Source organism: Tubulanus polymorphus, chromosome 5 (genome assembly GCF_964204645.1).
Source record: "Tubulanus polymorphus chromosome 5, tnTubPoly1.2, whole genome shotgun sequence".
NCBI lineage: Eukaryota > Metazoa > Nemertea > Palaeonemertea > Tubulaniformes > Tubulanidae > Tubulanus > Tubulanus polymorphus.
In genome coordinates this window covers 13169736-13184802 of record NC_134029.1, presented here as the reverse complement: position 1 = coordinate 13184802, position 15067 = coordinate 13169736, and positions in this window count along the sequence as shown.

Sequence of the window (15067 nt, the reverse complement as noted above, 5' to 3'; positions counted from 1 at the left end):
TTTTTGAAAAAATATAATAGAATTCACTAGCTAGTTGAAGTTATTAGGGTTTTCTGTTACATCACAGAAAACCCTATTGAGATTCGCGTGTTTCTTCTTATTATTATTTTATGACACACTATTTTCACTAAAAGAACTAAGGCTTTGTTACCTTGCCGCTGTTGTCCATACAATCCGTATGATATCGTTCAGCTCACTCAGATCTACAAATACTCCGCGTGTTTTTGTAACCGGCTGGTTGTTGTATCGGCAGGCTGGCTGGGGAACTAGCATTTACACCAGCGGTACAGGATTCCATCCATCAGGAACAACAAGGCAGTTAAACCTTATATGTACAATCTTTATTGCATCCCGGAATGAGAATGATTATCATAGCTTTACATAGCCTTTATATACAGAATCATGAGTATAGTGTGAGAACTAGGTGTCAGACAAGTTGTAGACATCAGGACCCACAAACAAACACCTAGTGACATGTTTGAGAGACATTAATTAATTATCGATGAGCATTGACTATTGCTAATTATCGTGAAAACATGTTGAGTAATGTCACATATTGACACTATAGTCATAAGTTATATTATATTATAATCATAATTATAATTATAATTATTATAATTATTATTATTATTATTATTATTATTATTATTATTATTATTATTATTATTATTATTATTAATATGTAGTAGAGCTATGAAATGTTATGAACTGTTCGATATGACATTGTGGATCTATATGATTATGAAATATGCAAATTATATCAGGGTGACATTTTTTCACGAATCATCGTTAAAAAAGCACTGTCGGGCCGTAAACATCGAAAATTTAGCTCCATTCAATGGGACGACATGTTTTTCGAGTCGTCATCCCGAAATCAACCCGCAGGCCGATTGTCATTTCGATTATCAATTCAAGTATAAATGAACTAATTTATTGCCGCAGACTTTACATTCAGCCGCGGTCTTCAAACAGTAATTTTAACAATAGCCCATTTTCCTCATCAAATCATATTACCGATACACTGGAAATTTACTACTTTAGATTTTAAAAGCACTTTCAAGCCGTAAACATCGACGAATCGACGTGTGTCACTACATCGTCGTTCCGGGGATCAGCTGTGAGTTTCTCCTCATCACGAGAATCAAATCGAGTACAAATTAATTTGTTACTACCAGTGATTTGGCTGCGGGTTTCAAGGAGTTAGTTCAATAATACCTATTTTTCTTTACCAAATTAACCGTGTATTTACTAAGATAAATCTTTAGTGTACCGGGGAGTCGTAGGCCTAAACTAAACACGCCGAAGAGATATAGCGGAGAAAAGCTGTTATGTCGACGAGGTATCAAAATAAAAGAATATATTACTTTATTCGGCCGCGAACTTCAACCTCTTTATCAATACCATCAATTCTCTATATTTCCTACAGTACATACCGATCATTGTCAAAGGCGCAAGGTATTTACTAAATACAAGTATATAAAACACTCTTATCCGTATGTTGGACTCACACTTGACATTCGGAGTAAGCGTTCGCTGTGGGGGAAAGGAGATCGTTCGCTGTGTCGCTTGAAGTGTTTATCGAGTTTTACGTGACCTTAAGGCTTTAGGCCTACCGGTACTGACATTTACTGTCTCAAACAAACACAGTATAAATGTTGCGGTTATTAACGGACTCATTGGATTGAACTTCAAAACAAAATTTACGATATTTAGGAGGGTTGTTATTCAATAGGCCTACGACAAATCAGTCCGGATGTTAGGCCTACGCATATACATAGGCCTACATAGGCTAGTAGCCTCTTCTAGGTTAAAGCTGAGTTCACTGTATAGGAGGAACCAGATTTATTAAAATGAATGTTAATTAGTGATTAACTGATTCTGACTTGCATCGATAAATCACAATTATCTATTTTATTGGCAAAAATGATTTTTTTTGAAAATTTCGTCTGAGCAGACAGCTTTATGAGCCAGACTTTTCATTTGAGTTTTTTTATCATAAATGAAACTGGTATTTCATTAATTCCTAATGAGCTAAGGCGGGCGTAGGTCGGCTTTGCGACGGCTTGTGACTCACTGCGATGCCATTCACTGCGACCGCCAGCGACAATTGTGTCACAACGACTCATCGACCTTCGCTCCCTTGCGAAGGGTTGCGACTGTCAGCAACGCCAGTCACAAGGAGTCACACGTGTTCCACTTTCTGCGACGCGACACGACTGTCACAACCGACCTACACGCTCTTGCGACTGGCAGAAACTAGTTACACACAAATGTATCGCAACCGACTTGCACCGAAACTTGCGATGCAACGCGAGGATCGCATCGTGTCACAAGGCCGAACTACGTCCCGCGTCACAAGGCCGAACTACGTCCGGCTTTAAGTTACTGCGGAGCCCCAGAAATATCTTTTTTTCGTTCAAAAGACCTTTCGCTTGAAAATTCTTTCGTCGGAACAAAATTTATTTCGTTCCAACCAATAATATTCTCTTCGATTGAACCAATTTGAAAAATCGTTAGAACAAAGTTGAACAGACTTTTTTTTTTCCAAACAAAAAGTTTTTCGTTCGAACAATCGTTCAATCGAACAGAATCGTTTTAATTTGAACAGAATTTTCTTGTCAGAACATTAAGTTTTCGTTCGAACAAGTATATTGTAAAAAGTTTTTTCTCCAAACCAAAAGTATTAAGTATTTCGTTCAATCAGAATTGTTTTCATTCAAATATTCGGTCGAAAAAATTGTTTTTGCTTAACCAAATTTTTTTGCCGGGACAAAAAGTTTTTCATTTCAACAATTACATAGCTTTTCATTCGAACAACATTTTTTTGTCAGAATGAAGAAAGTTTTGGTTCAAAAAAGCGTATTGTTCAACCAAACTGAATTGTTTTCACTCGAACACGATTTTCTTGTCGGAACAGTAAGTTCTTTGGTCGAACAGCGTGTTAAGTTCGTTTTGGAAATTTACTCGGTCTGGTATATTTTGGATTACTGTGTATGTCATTTGTCAGGACATTAAACCGAAGACGACCTAGGATACTACCTTGCGTGACTCCACTAGTTAGACTGACTTATTCCAAAATGAGGCGTTCCGTTGATTTCGGCTACAAGTTTTCGTTCAGAGATAACTGCTGAGCCATTTGGGCGACCTATCATTGATACTGTTTCCTAATAGCCTGTTTAGTTATTAATGGCTGATGTTGTGCCTTATCAAAGGCTATGTCGAAATCCACCGTTGAACAGGATTCTTAGACTGTGCAGAAACCCGTTATCGCTGCTTTGCAGCTATATATGTTTTTTTAATATTTTTTATTTAGATTATATTATTCTTTAACCACTTAATAAAGATTCAATATATTGTTCATTATTTGGATCACTATTCCATAATTCAATGAATTTGTTTGCCTTTGTTAACTGTTCTAAATATAATTGTAAATCTAGTTTATTAAATTTTATTTTATTTTCTTTCTTTTCAAGAGACCTTAAATTTTTCCAATTCCAAATTAACTATTTGTTGTATTCATCATTCATGTTAAATTTAGATATTGGTAACACATGATCTATTTAGAAATATTCACCATAATTATCTATATTCATTTCACCATCAAACTGAAATATAATCCATGATTTTAAGAATTCATCTGAACAACCTAACAAATTAGATAGTGTAACTGAGTGTTTGTCTTTACTCAATAAATTTGATATTTTAGAACTTAAACATTTTCTCATTTCATTACATTTTTCAGGATTATTTGCTTGATATTGTTTATTATTATTTTTGCATTTTTCAGCATTACTTATATAATATTGTTTACTATATAGTTTATTACAACTTTTACAAATATCTTGTAAACCATCTTACGTTTATAATAATATGTAAATGGCTTATTTATTTTACATTTAGAACATTTCTTATAGTATATATTTATAACCCCAGTATTATTGACAGTTTGTGATTGTTGCGGCTCCATTTATGATATATATCTTTATTAAAACTGAATTAACACGTTATAATCCTGTTCATTATTTCCTTTTCTTTCTCTTCTTCTTTTTTAGATTTTAGATATTCTTCTAAATTGCAACCATAAGCAACTGTATGAATTCCATCATCTAAAATATATATTTTATCATCAAATGGGTTTAAACGTACCTTTTCAATTTCTTCAATAAACATCTCGTGGTACTCAGATCGTAAACATTTCATCTTATGTTTTCTAACTTCTTCATTGAATATACAATTGATGTAATCTTTGAAATGAATATTCTTTTCTACTACGCTTTTGGTAATTCCTTTTAACTTTTTTTGCTTCATTAGTTTTAGTTCTATAACTATACATTTTAGATCGAATTCCAATGAACTCTATCATTTCTTCACCTCCTAATTCATCTTTGAATTTACCAGGCACCTTTTTATTATCATTGCTAAACAATCCATGATTTTTAGGATAATAACTGAAATCAAAATGATGTTTTAATGTTTTTAAATGATCTGTTATGTTACTAGTTTTTATCTTTAATATGTAACTGTCAGTATCAAAATATAAGATTTCTATATGCTTTTCTCCGAAATGATGTTGTTATACGTTATAATAGAATTCATACATTAATAGTTTTTATATTTCTAAAACTGAAGCACCAACATAAATTGGTTTATTAAATTTCATAGAAGTTCTCCTCATTTTAACTGCAGCTAAATTTTTATCAAATATTCTGTTACCAATGAACTTAGGATGTGTTTGTAAATGTCTAATTCTTTTACCATTATTGACTAACTCAATATCATTTCTATTTCTGATATTTTCACAAGTCTTACCATTGAATGCATTATTCATTAACTTTAAGAAATCTTTCTCAAAATCAGTTTTAGCTTTAGTTCTCTGTTTGGTGTTAAAATCTATCTATTTTTCTAACCATTTAGATTGACTAAATGAAATTTATCTATGTACTTTTTTTAGAACCATTCCTTGATTCAAATAGAATTTTAACATTCTATAATGCACTACATAATTATATTTATCTTCTTGAGTTACCATTAACTTTTGTGTATGAATATGATTTTCAGGTTTAATTCTTTTTAGATAATTTGATAATTCATCATGTCTCACAGTTTTATGTTTGGGGCAGTAAGCTAGATTTCTAGATTTAAATTTAATATTTTTAGGGTATTCTAAGTCTACAACAAAAAAGTAACCAGTATCTGAATCATCTGCAATATCAAGAATTCTTTACTTCCAATCAAATTTATCATTATTTTCATGTTGTAAAACTTCACTTATTTCAAATACTCCATAAGGCTGAGGTTCCATCATTGCCCAACCATATAGATTATTTGCATCTATATATAATAACTTATATCCAGGGTTATCATTTACATTGAAATATCTATCACCTAATACACCTGAAACTCCTCCTCTTATAGATTTTTGAAATAATAATAATTGATCTATATTTGTTAACAAATCCATTTTTATATCTGTAAATTTTAAACCACAATCCCAAGTTAAACCTGGGCTAGAATAACAATGGCATGGATCAATATTAAAATATTTTAGATTTTACATCTCTAAACCTTTCGAATATATCCGATAATAATAATACATCTGATTTTAAATATAAATCTACTAATTGTCCATGATTTTTCATTCCAAAATGATTCCAAATATTCAATGTTCTATTATATACTTCATCTTTAACACATTCATTTTTTAATTCATCGTAGAATTGTTCTTTTAATAATTCAGTTATATTGTAATCATAAAAACTATATGGAATTGCTCCTTTATATCTCATTAATTGAAAATCATCACTATTTGGATAGTATTGTTTTAATATTTTTAATTCATCATCAACTAATGATTTTGATAAATTATCTAATGAACTACCTAAAAATCTATATGAATCTATAAATCTTAGGCAGCCAAATTGGAAAGATATATAATTCTCAGATGTTTTAGCTAACATTTTAGATTTATAAGTTGGTATTTTATCTTTTGATCTATATGAATTTACTCTTTCTATTTCATTATTAATTTCTTCTATTTTATGACATAGCTGTTTGATAAATAAATGAGCATCATACCCTGATAAATTATGAAATATTGCTGGAACAAAGTTAATTTTCTTAGCTTGTAAGTTACAATTCTCATGCGCTGCGCCTCTAAACTTTCCATTCAAATGATCATGGTCTCTAACTTTTTTATAATCAAATGTCTTTTCACAATAATAACATTTATCAGCAAACTCAAATTCTTCTTTATCTTCTTCTGTCATAATTATTTCTTTATTTTTATTTAACAATTTATTAAATTTGATTTCATATTCAATTAATAAGTCACAAAAATGATTGATAACATTTTCATTTCTATAATTATAATATTCACTTTTAATTAGTTTTGGATAATCAGATTTTATATATAACCCGAAAGCTGCAGGTGATTGATGAATCTTTTTAATAGTATTTGTTATTAGAGGATCCGAATAATCAATTATATCATTTTCAGAATTTAATTTCTTTCTTTTATAATATATTTCTTTTCTATCTTGATCAGTTAATTCTTTATTTAGTGATTCAAAATCTCCATATATTACAAATGGTACTTTATTCTTGTAATGATATTTTTTTAATTCTAATACTTTATCCTTTTCATTTGGTAAAACTATTTTACAATAATCATGATTTTCACATAATTGTTTATGATTTAATAATGCACTTTCAGTTCTGAATTTAGTTATACCTTTCCTACATAGATATATTTTATTATCAAAATCATTTTCTGATTTGAAAAATAAATCAATTCTTTTAATCCACATATAATGTTTCTCATAATATAATATCTCTATAACACCGTTTGAATCATAATCTTTTGATAGGTATAAAGGTTCTAATGTATAATCTTTAATATTATTACCTTTTGTTTTTGGCAATTTGACTAAATCAAACACATTTATCTTTATATTATTATCGCTTTCTATTTTTGGGATATTTTTAATTCTAACTCGATAATTATCTATCTTATAATTATTTTCAAATTGTTTATAATTTTTTAATCTAAAACTATGAGTAATATCTTCCGTTGGATGTAAGCAACTTATAATTGTCCATAGAAAACATTTATCATCTTGTACATTTATACATTTTTGTACATTTATAACAGCATTAGTTTTAAATGGTTATTTGATATAACTTGATGCATTTATATTACCATTTTTATAATATGATAAATTATTTTCATCAATTGGTTTTGATTTAGTTAATTTATTATATTTTGTGTTATAAACATGCTATAACTTGTATAGGAATTGTAATTGGAGGAATATTATATTTTTAATTTTAATTTCTAAAGTTTTAGATTCATTAATTAATTTAGATATTTATGTTACTGAAACTAATAATTTTAATGCAAAGGTGGAAAATATATTTCATGTATATTTAATTAATAAAAAAAAATGAAGGATGAAAAACAATGGTTATTAAAAACTTAATATGAAGTATTGACAGAACCAATTAAATTTTGCAGTTTATTGTGCTACAACAGGATGTGGGATTAGTTGGAATGATCATTTGAATAATTCTAAATATAAATTAATTCAAAGTTTATTTAGATTCCATACATACTTTCAAATAAGATTAATATTAAATGAATTAGAGACCACTTTACCAGGATCTAGATATCTTAAAGAATTAGATAATAATATTAATTTATCAAAGTTTTATAAAATTTGTAATGAATTTAATACAGATATAAATCATTCTGATTTTAGAACAAAAGTTGGAACGATAAGATCACTTCCGTGCCCTAAAAAGATTGCAGAATATTGTGCACTTCCCATACCATCTAATAGTTTTTATAATATCTATAATAATAAATTAGGTTATGGTAAAATAGAAACTTTGGATTTAGAAACATTAAATTTCAATAAATTACCGAAATTTTATGATAATTTAAAACAAGAAAATAATAATTGTTGTGTTTATTTTATTTTAGAAAATAGTGAAGGATTTACTAAAGCTGTTATACAAAGAATAAATGAATCAATTAGAACTTAATTGATATGTATTCTAGGCGCTTAAGTTGAAACAAGATCCCCAATAATTGGAAATTTAAATACATCATTTGATACACAAAAACAATTAAAAGTTTTATTTGAAGATTCAATTCATAAAGATATGAATAGATCGATTCCAGAAAATAAAGTCAGGTACCAAAATTATTTAGATAAATCTCATGTAAGATTAAATTATTGTATAGGACCTAATTTATTAATTATTTCTGATGATTCAATATTAAAGATGGGAAATATAATTGGTTATGATAATCTAATTAAAACTGAAACAATAAATAATAAGTTTGGACTAAATGATATAAAGATAAGATTATTACTGCTCCAAAACTAATGGAAGGTGAAAAAATTAAAAAACATATTCAATCAACAGAAAATAAAACTAAAAATATTAAATTGGATATTGATTCTAAAATAAAAGATTACAATACTACAGAAAATATAAAAACTGATATTATTCAACATGATATAATTAAAACTAATAATGATAATAAATCCCATGAAAATACTAAATTAGCTATAACTTGTATAGGAATTGTAATTGGAGGAATGTTATATTTTTAATTTTAATTTCTATATGATATAAATGGAGGTAGAAGGTGGAGAAGCTTATGAAATGGGAGAAATGGGAAATAATAATGGAGGATTTATACCTGATGAACCACAACCTGATTTTAATGAAACTAATATTGATAATGATGATGGATCAGCATATAATTCTAATTTAGCAGATAGTGGTTCTAAAGCCCCATCAACAGACGAGTTTGATAAAAAAAACTAAATCGAGAATAAATACTGACAATGAAAATCCAGATTTGGTAAAACAAAATTTAGAATATAATGAATATATTTATAATTTCAAACCTATATTTGAAAGATCTGGATTTAATATAAATGATAGAGGTGCCAGATATTTAGTACAAGAATTAAAATCTTTAGATGGTGAATATTATTATCATTTGAAAGATGATTATTATATTGATATCTCTTATAAAAAAAAAATATTAGCAGAATCAACTTTGCTTAAGTTAGACCTAGCTAGAATTAAAAGGATAATTAATAGTAATGAAATAGAAAATGTTACCAGCACAGAAATTAATAAAAATGAACGATTATTTAAACAAAGAATTAATGAATTATTTGAAACAATCAATAATAATTTAGAACCAGAAACAACTTCTCAACAGAATATAACTTCCAAAACTCGTAAACTTAAATCAAATAAAGTTCCAATTGAAAAACTTTTACCAAATGGGTTTCTTGATGTAACAGATCAAGAATTAGAAGATTTAGATATATTTTCTGATAAAGCAATTAGAGAAATCATTAGTATAAGACTTGCATCTGATAAAATTGCGCATGATAAAAGTATAAGAGATTTTAAAATTAGAACTCTAGAAAAAGATAGAACTGATAAAATTAAAGAAATAGAACAATTAAAATTAGATAAAGATTATAAAGTTATTGAAGAAATTCAATTTGAAAAAGAAATGCATATTTAGAAAAAGAAAAAGATGATTTAGAATATAACATAGAATTACAGAAAGAAGAAATCAAATTATTATTAAAATCATGTCATTATAATATTAAAAGATTAAAAGTTATTTTTAAAGATTTGTTGATAAAACCAAATTCTGAAATATCATTGAAAGATAGAATAAAATTGTTATTTAAATTAGAAGGTATAACAATTCTTTCAATTCTAACAGCGGTTACTATGTTATTTATTGGTTTAGCAATATCAAATTCACTAAAATCTACACCTACTCCCAATAAACTGGATAAATCCCCAAATGATAATAATTCTATACAAGATAAATTTTAAGATGGATTAAAGAAATTAGCAAAATATTTATGGGAACTATCTAAAAAATCTGCTGCAGCATTACCCGGAGTTATAGCGTCAATTGTTGGTTTTTAATTGAAATCTGCTGGAAATATTATTAACTTTGCTGCTGAACATATTATTCTATTTTTAATTGCTGTTGTAAGTGCAATTATTTTTGGTTTAGTTAATATGATAAGAAATAAATAATTAATTTTTTGTTAAATAAATGAGAGGGAGTTATATAAATCCTTCTAAGAATTGAAGAATATCTAATGCTATTAAAGCAGAGATCTCATCATATAATTACCCATAATCCTTCTAATATTAATCCTGATGAAACTTTATATGTTAGAATCCCGAGATTAAATCAAAATACTTTTTATGTTCCAAATAGTATTTATTTGTCAGCTGATATAAATGTGAGTGGTAATAATAATAATTACGTTGTAGATAATGTTGGGAGATATTTGATTAAAAAATTAACCATAAAGATTGGACCAGAAACAGTTTTCTCATTAGATGATTATAATTTATTTATGCATTACAAAGATTTATGGTTAACAAAAGAAAATCGAAATAATATGATATTTCAAGGCATCCAATCAGAAAACCAAAATAAATTAAGATCTGAAGCTAATAGCGCAATATTAACTAATGATGTAGATAAATTAATAAAAAAGATTTATGGAAGCAAATATAAAATTCCATAGATTTTGAATTGATAAATAATAATGCGCCTTTATATAAATATGCTATACAAGAAGATATTATATTTGAAATAACATTTGCTCCTGTTAATGAAATTGTATTATCAAGTGTAGTTAAAGATATGGGTTATGAATTATCGAATGTATGTTTAGAATATGATACAGTAACTGATGAAAATATTTCAAGTATAATTCAAACTCAATGCAATCAAGGATTTTCATCATTATATGATTATATTGATAAATTTAAAACTGTAACTATTAATGCAAATGATGAAATAATTAATGAGAATAATAACTTCCCAAGAAGATCTATTAAAGATATATTAATATTTTTTACCATTGCAACATATTCTAATGGTGCAATAAATGTTGATAATTATTATAATCCGGAAATATCAAAGGTAGAAATAACTATCGAAGGTATAGCAAATAAAATATTCTGTCAAGGAATGAGAATGATAGATCAGTGGCCAGAAATTAGAAAACATTTTATGAATGAAAAAGTAAAATCATCTGAAAATTTGTAATATTAATCAAATTTATTTCTATACCGGTAATGAATATGCATTATGGTTAGATTTTAAAACCACTGAAGATAATTCATTACATGGTTCTGGTAAAAAATTACAAAATACAAAAGATGGAATACAATTATTCATGAAAAAGAAAAAAGGAATCAAAAATTTCAAAATGCACATTTATATTATATCTGACGCGCAATAAGATATTGTAAATTCTCAATTAGATAGTGTTATGTATTAAAATTTTTAATTTTAATAAAAAATTCTATAATAAATGGAAGGTGGAATATATGAAATACAAAGTCCCAGTGAAATGTTATCAGATATATATCATGTAATACCTTATGATGAATATAGTAAGTATTTTGGAGAATACTTTAATCAATTCAAATATAGAATAAGTAATATAGATAATAATATTGAAAATAAAATAGAAGACAATATTGAACCTAAAAAAGAAGATAATATTGAACCTAAAATGGAAGATGTAACAGAATCTACCTCTAACTATAAAATAGAAAAATCAAATGTTAAACCAAAAGATATCATAAGATGTATGTATTGTGAAGAAGATTTTGATAATTATAATGATTATTTGTTTCATATTAAAAAAGCTGAACATATTTTACAATAAGTAAAAACATATGCTAATATATATAAAGATAAATGCAAAGAAGATCAAAATTATTGCGCCTTCTGTAATGAACGTATAACAAAGACTAATTGGGTGAAACATTATAAATTAAAAACAAAAGGTAGAAATGATTCAGCCCATGCAATACAGGTATTTAAATCTTGGTGTGAAAAATGTAGAAAATATGTAATATATGATAAACAATTGTATCATAAATACTCAATTAAACATATAGGTACAAATAATGAAATAGAAAATCCATTGATTATAAATCCAAAATTTAATAAAATGAATATATTAGATTATCGGTGGTATAGAAAAACATTTATACATTATTTCTCGAGTAATGATATAGTTACCGTATTGAAAAAGTTAGATAACTTTAAAGCAAATGTAACTAATGCAATGAACTTATTTGAACTTAAATATGATGATTTTAGAGAATTTTAAAATAAACATCCATCTAAAAATGAAATCGAAAATTATATTCCAAAAATATTTAAGAGAAACATTCTATAAATATAAACTCGGGAATCATTTAGGAATTAAATCAATATCAATGAAAAGGAATATAGGGTTAGAATATAATAAGCTTAAAGAAGAATATGAAAATGAAAAATATTAATTTCCTATACATATTGTTGTACGAATAGTACGAATGGTACGAGTGTACGACAGGGGGGGGGGGGGGGTCTCATTTGAAATAAACCCCTATGTCTTGACAGATTTATCATATTCATATTTTTAACTAATATAATTTATATTTTCAGCTAATATATTTTATATTTTATTAAAATAATATTTAAATATAGTATAAAATTGATAAAATAACTTTAGTACTGTTTTTTTTAAATAACAAAAATATATAAATTACATATGTTACCCTCGTCCATTCATCCAATTCGTCCATTCGTCCAATTCGTCCAATTCGTCCACTCGTTAATCATACACAATTCAAAATTCTATAATATTTCAAATTTTAGTATTAAGGCACATAATACGTATCTAATACATAAATGCTTAAAATACCTTATTTTATAAATTTATATTCATAAAGAAATTGTAGTCTCAGTAATAATTTTGAACCTTTATTACTTTTTAATTTATTCATATATTCATCATGTAATTCAGTAGGTATAATTTGATTTTCTTCCAGAGATTGTTGCATTGATTTTCTGTCTTTATTGTAGAATAATACTAAAAATCTAAAGTATTCTCTATAATCTTTAAAAATTGAATTATATTTTTGATTTAAAACCCAAGTTGTTATCCCAAAATGTCTCCCATAGAAAGCCGGATAACATAACTCACTTTCTCTAATTTTTGAATCATGTAAATTAGCACAATCATCTATAATGAATAATGTATTTGTTCCTTTATAAATATCAATTGCTATTTTTATACAATTATCTAAATTTTCTTTTACTGTTTTAGGATCTAATATAATAAACTTTTTTATCTTAACTATATCTCTATTATATGTTTTATTCATTTCATAAGTTGGGCAAAATAATATTATATTATCAAAAGGATTCTTATAAATGGTTTCTAACAAATCTAATATGAAATGCGTTTTACCACAGTTGGTTACTCCAGTTATTAACATATTATGCGGTTCAAATATAAATAAATCTTTATTCATTTATTCTTTTAATTTTACTAGATAAAATCCATTCATTAAATTTATCATCATACCCTTTATATTTCACCAAAGAATACTTTTTTCCTTTAAGAGTTTTTGTTTAATACTTTTTCTATTTTGTATTCTATATCATCCGGGTTTGGTACAAGTGATAATTCTTGTTCATAGAAATAACCTAATATTTCCTTATCTTTTAAATATTCCAAATTATAAACAAATGGTTTAGTTAATATTATCTTTTTAATCTTGAATATTTTTCTTCAGTAAAATTTGGAGTATAACCTTTATAAAATGTTTTTCTATATTTAGATATTCTAACGTGTTGTCCAATTTTAAATTTAGGTTCACCAAAACCATGTGTAACAAATGCTCCATATAAATTATTCCAAATTATTTCTGAATTTTCTTCCTTTCTAGTTTGTATAGGTTTCATACCAATACTTGAATGTTTAGAATTATTATAACCTTTCACTAAATCATCTAATACATCGATATATTTATATGTTTCATTAGCAGTAAAATATTTCCACATTCTAGTTTTCAATGTTTTATTAAATCTTTCTATGATTGATGCTTTTTTATCTGAGTGTGTTGAAAAATACTCTACATCGTTATCAGATAATAATTTTTTGAAATGTTTATTATAGAATTCCTTACCTTCATCAAATTGTATCTTACCTGGAATAGTTTCTTTAAATATTAATTTGAATGCATTTGTTACTTCTATACCAGTTTTATTTTTGATTGGAATTGACCATGCGTATCTACTGAATATATCTATAACATTCAGTATCCAGAAATATCCTTTGTTGTATTCTTCAAAGTTTTTCATGTCAATCAAATCTGCTTGCCATTGTTGATCAATATATGAAACCATAACTTTTCTTGTTAAATAATTCTTATCCATTTTCTTATGGATTTGATAAGTTTGTTTGTTTTTTTAACCATAATTTTAGTTCACTATATTTTATATTTTCATTATCAGATTTAATTTATCCCATAATTCTGAAACACTAGAATATGATACTTCACTCTCTGGGTTATAATATAAACCTCTTAAATATTGTTCTTTTTTCATCTTATTTTAATCCATCAATAATAATCTTGCTTTATTTTCAATGGTTTTATCATTTGACTTATTTTCTGGTACAATAGGTTTATAATCATCATTATTATTATCATCAGATTTATACTTAGATTTATATATTACACCAGAGAATATAATTACTGTGATTAATCCAATTGTAATATATAAGTAATTATTTCTCTCAGTATTAGAAGAATTAGATTGATTATCATTCGAATTAATATCAAATAAAGTCTGTGACTCATTTATATCAGTTAATTTCTTTTTCTTAGCTCTTTTTAATTCTGAAGATCTTTTACCCAATTCCCTTGCCCATTTAATTTGTTTTTCGGATCTAGGTTTCTCCTTAATATCATCACTCATTTATTTTAGTTAATTTTTGTTTTTATTCAATATCTTCTTATTTACTTTTATCTTTACATACTATAGGTTTAATGTTAGAAAATGTTATAACTCCAGTAGAAATTAATGCCATCAATCCACCTAATTATATAGTGATTTAAAGAATGATTATTTAGTTACGACAGAATTACAGAAATGGGTTGGATACGCTTCATTCTAACTTATTTTCATCATCAATTGGTATTA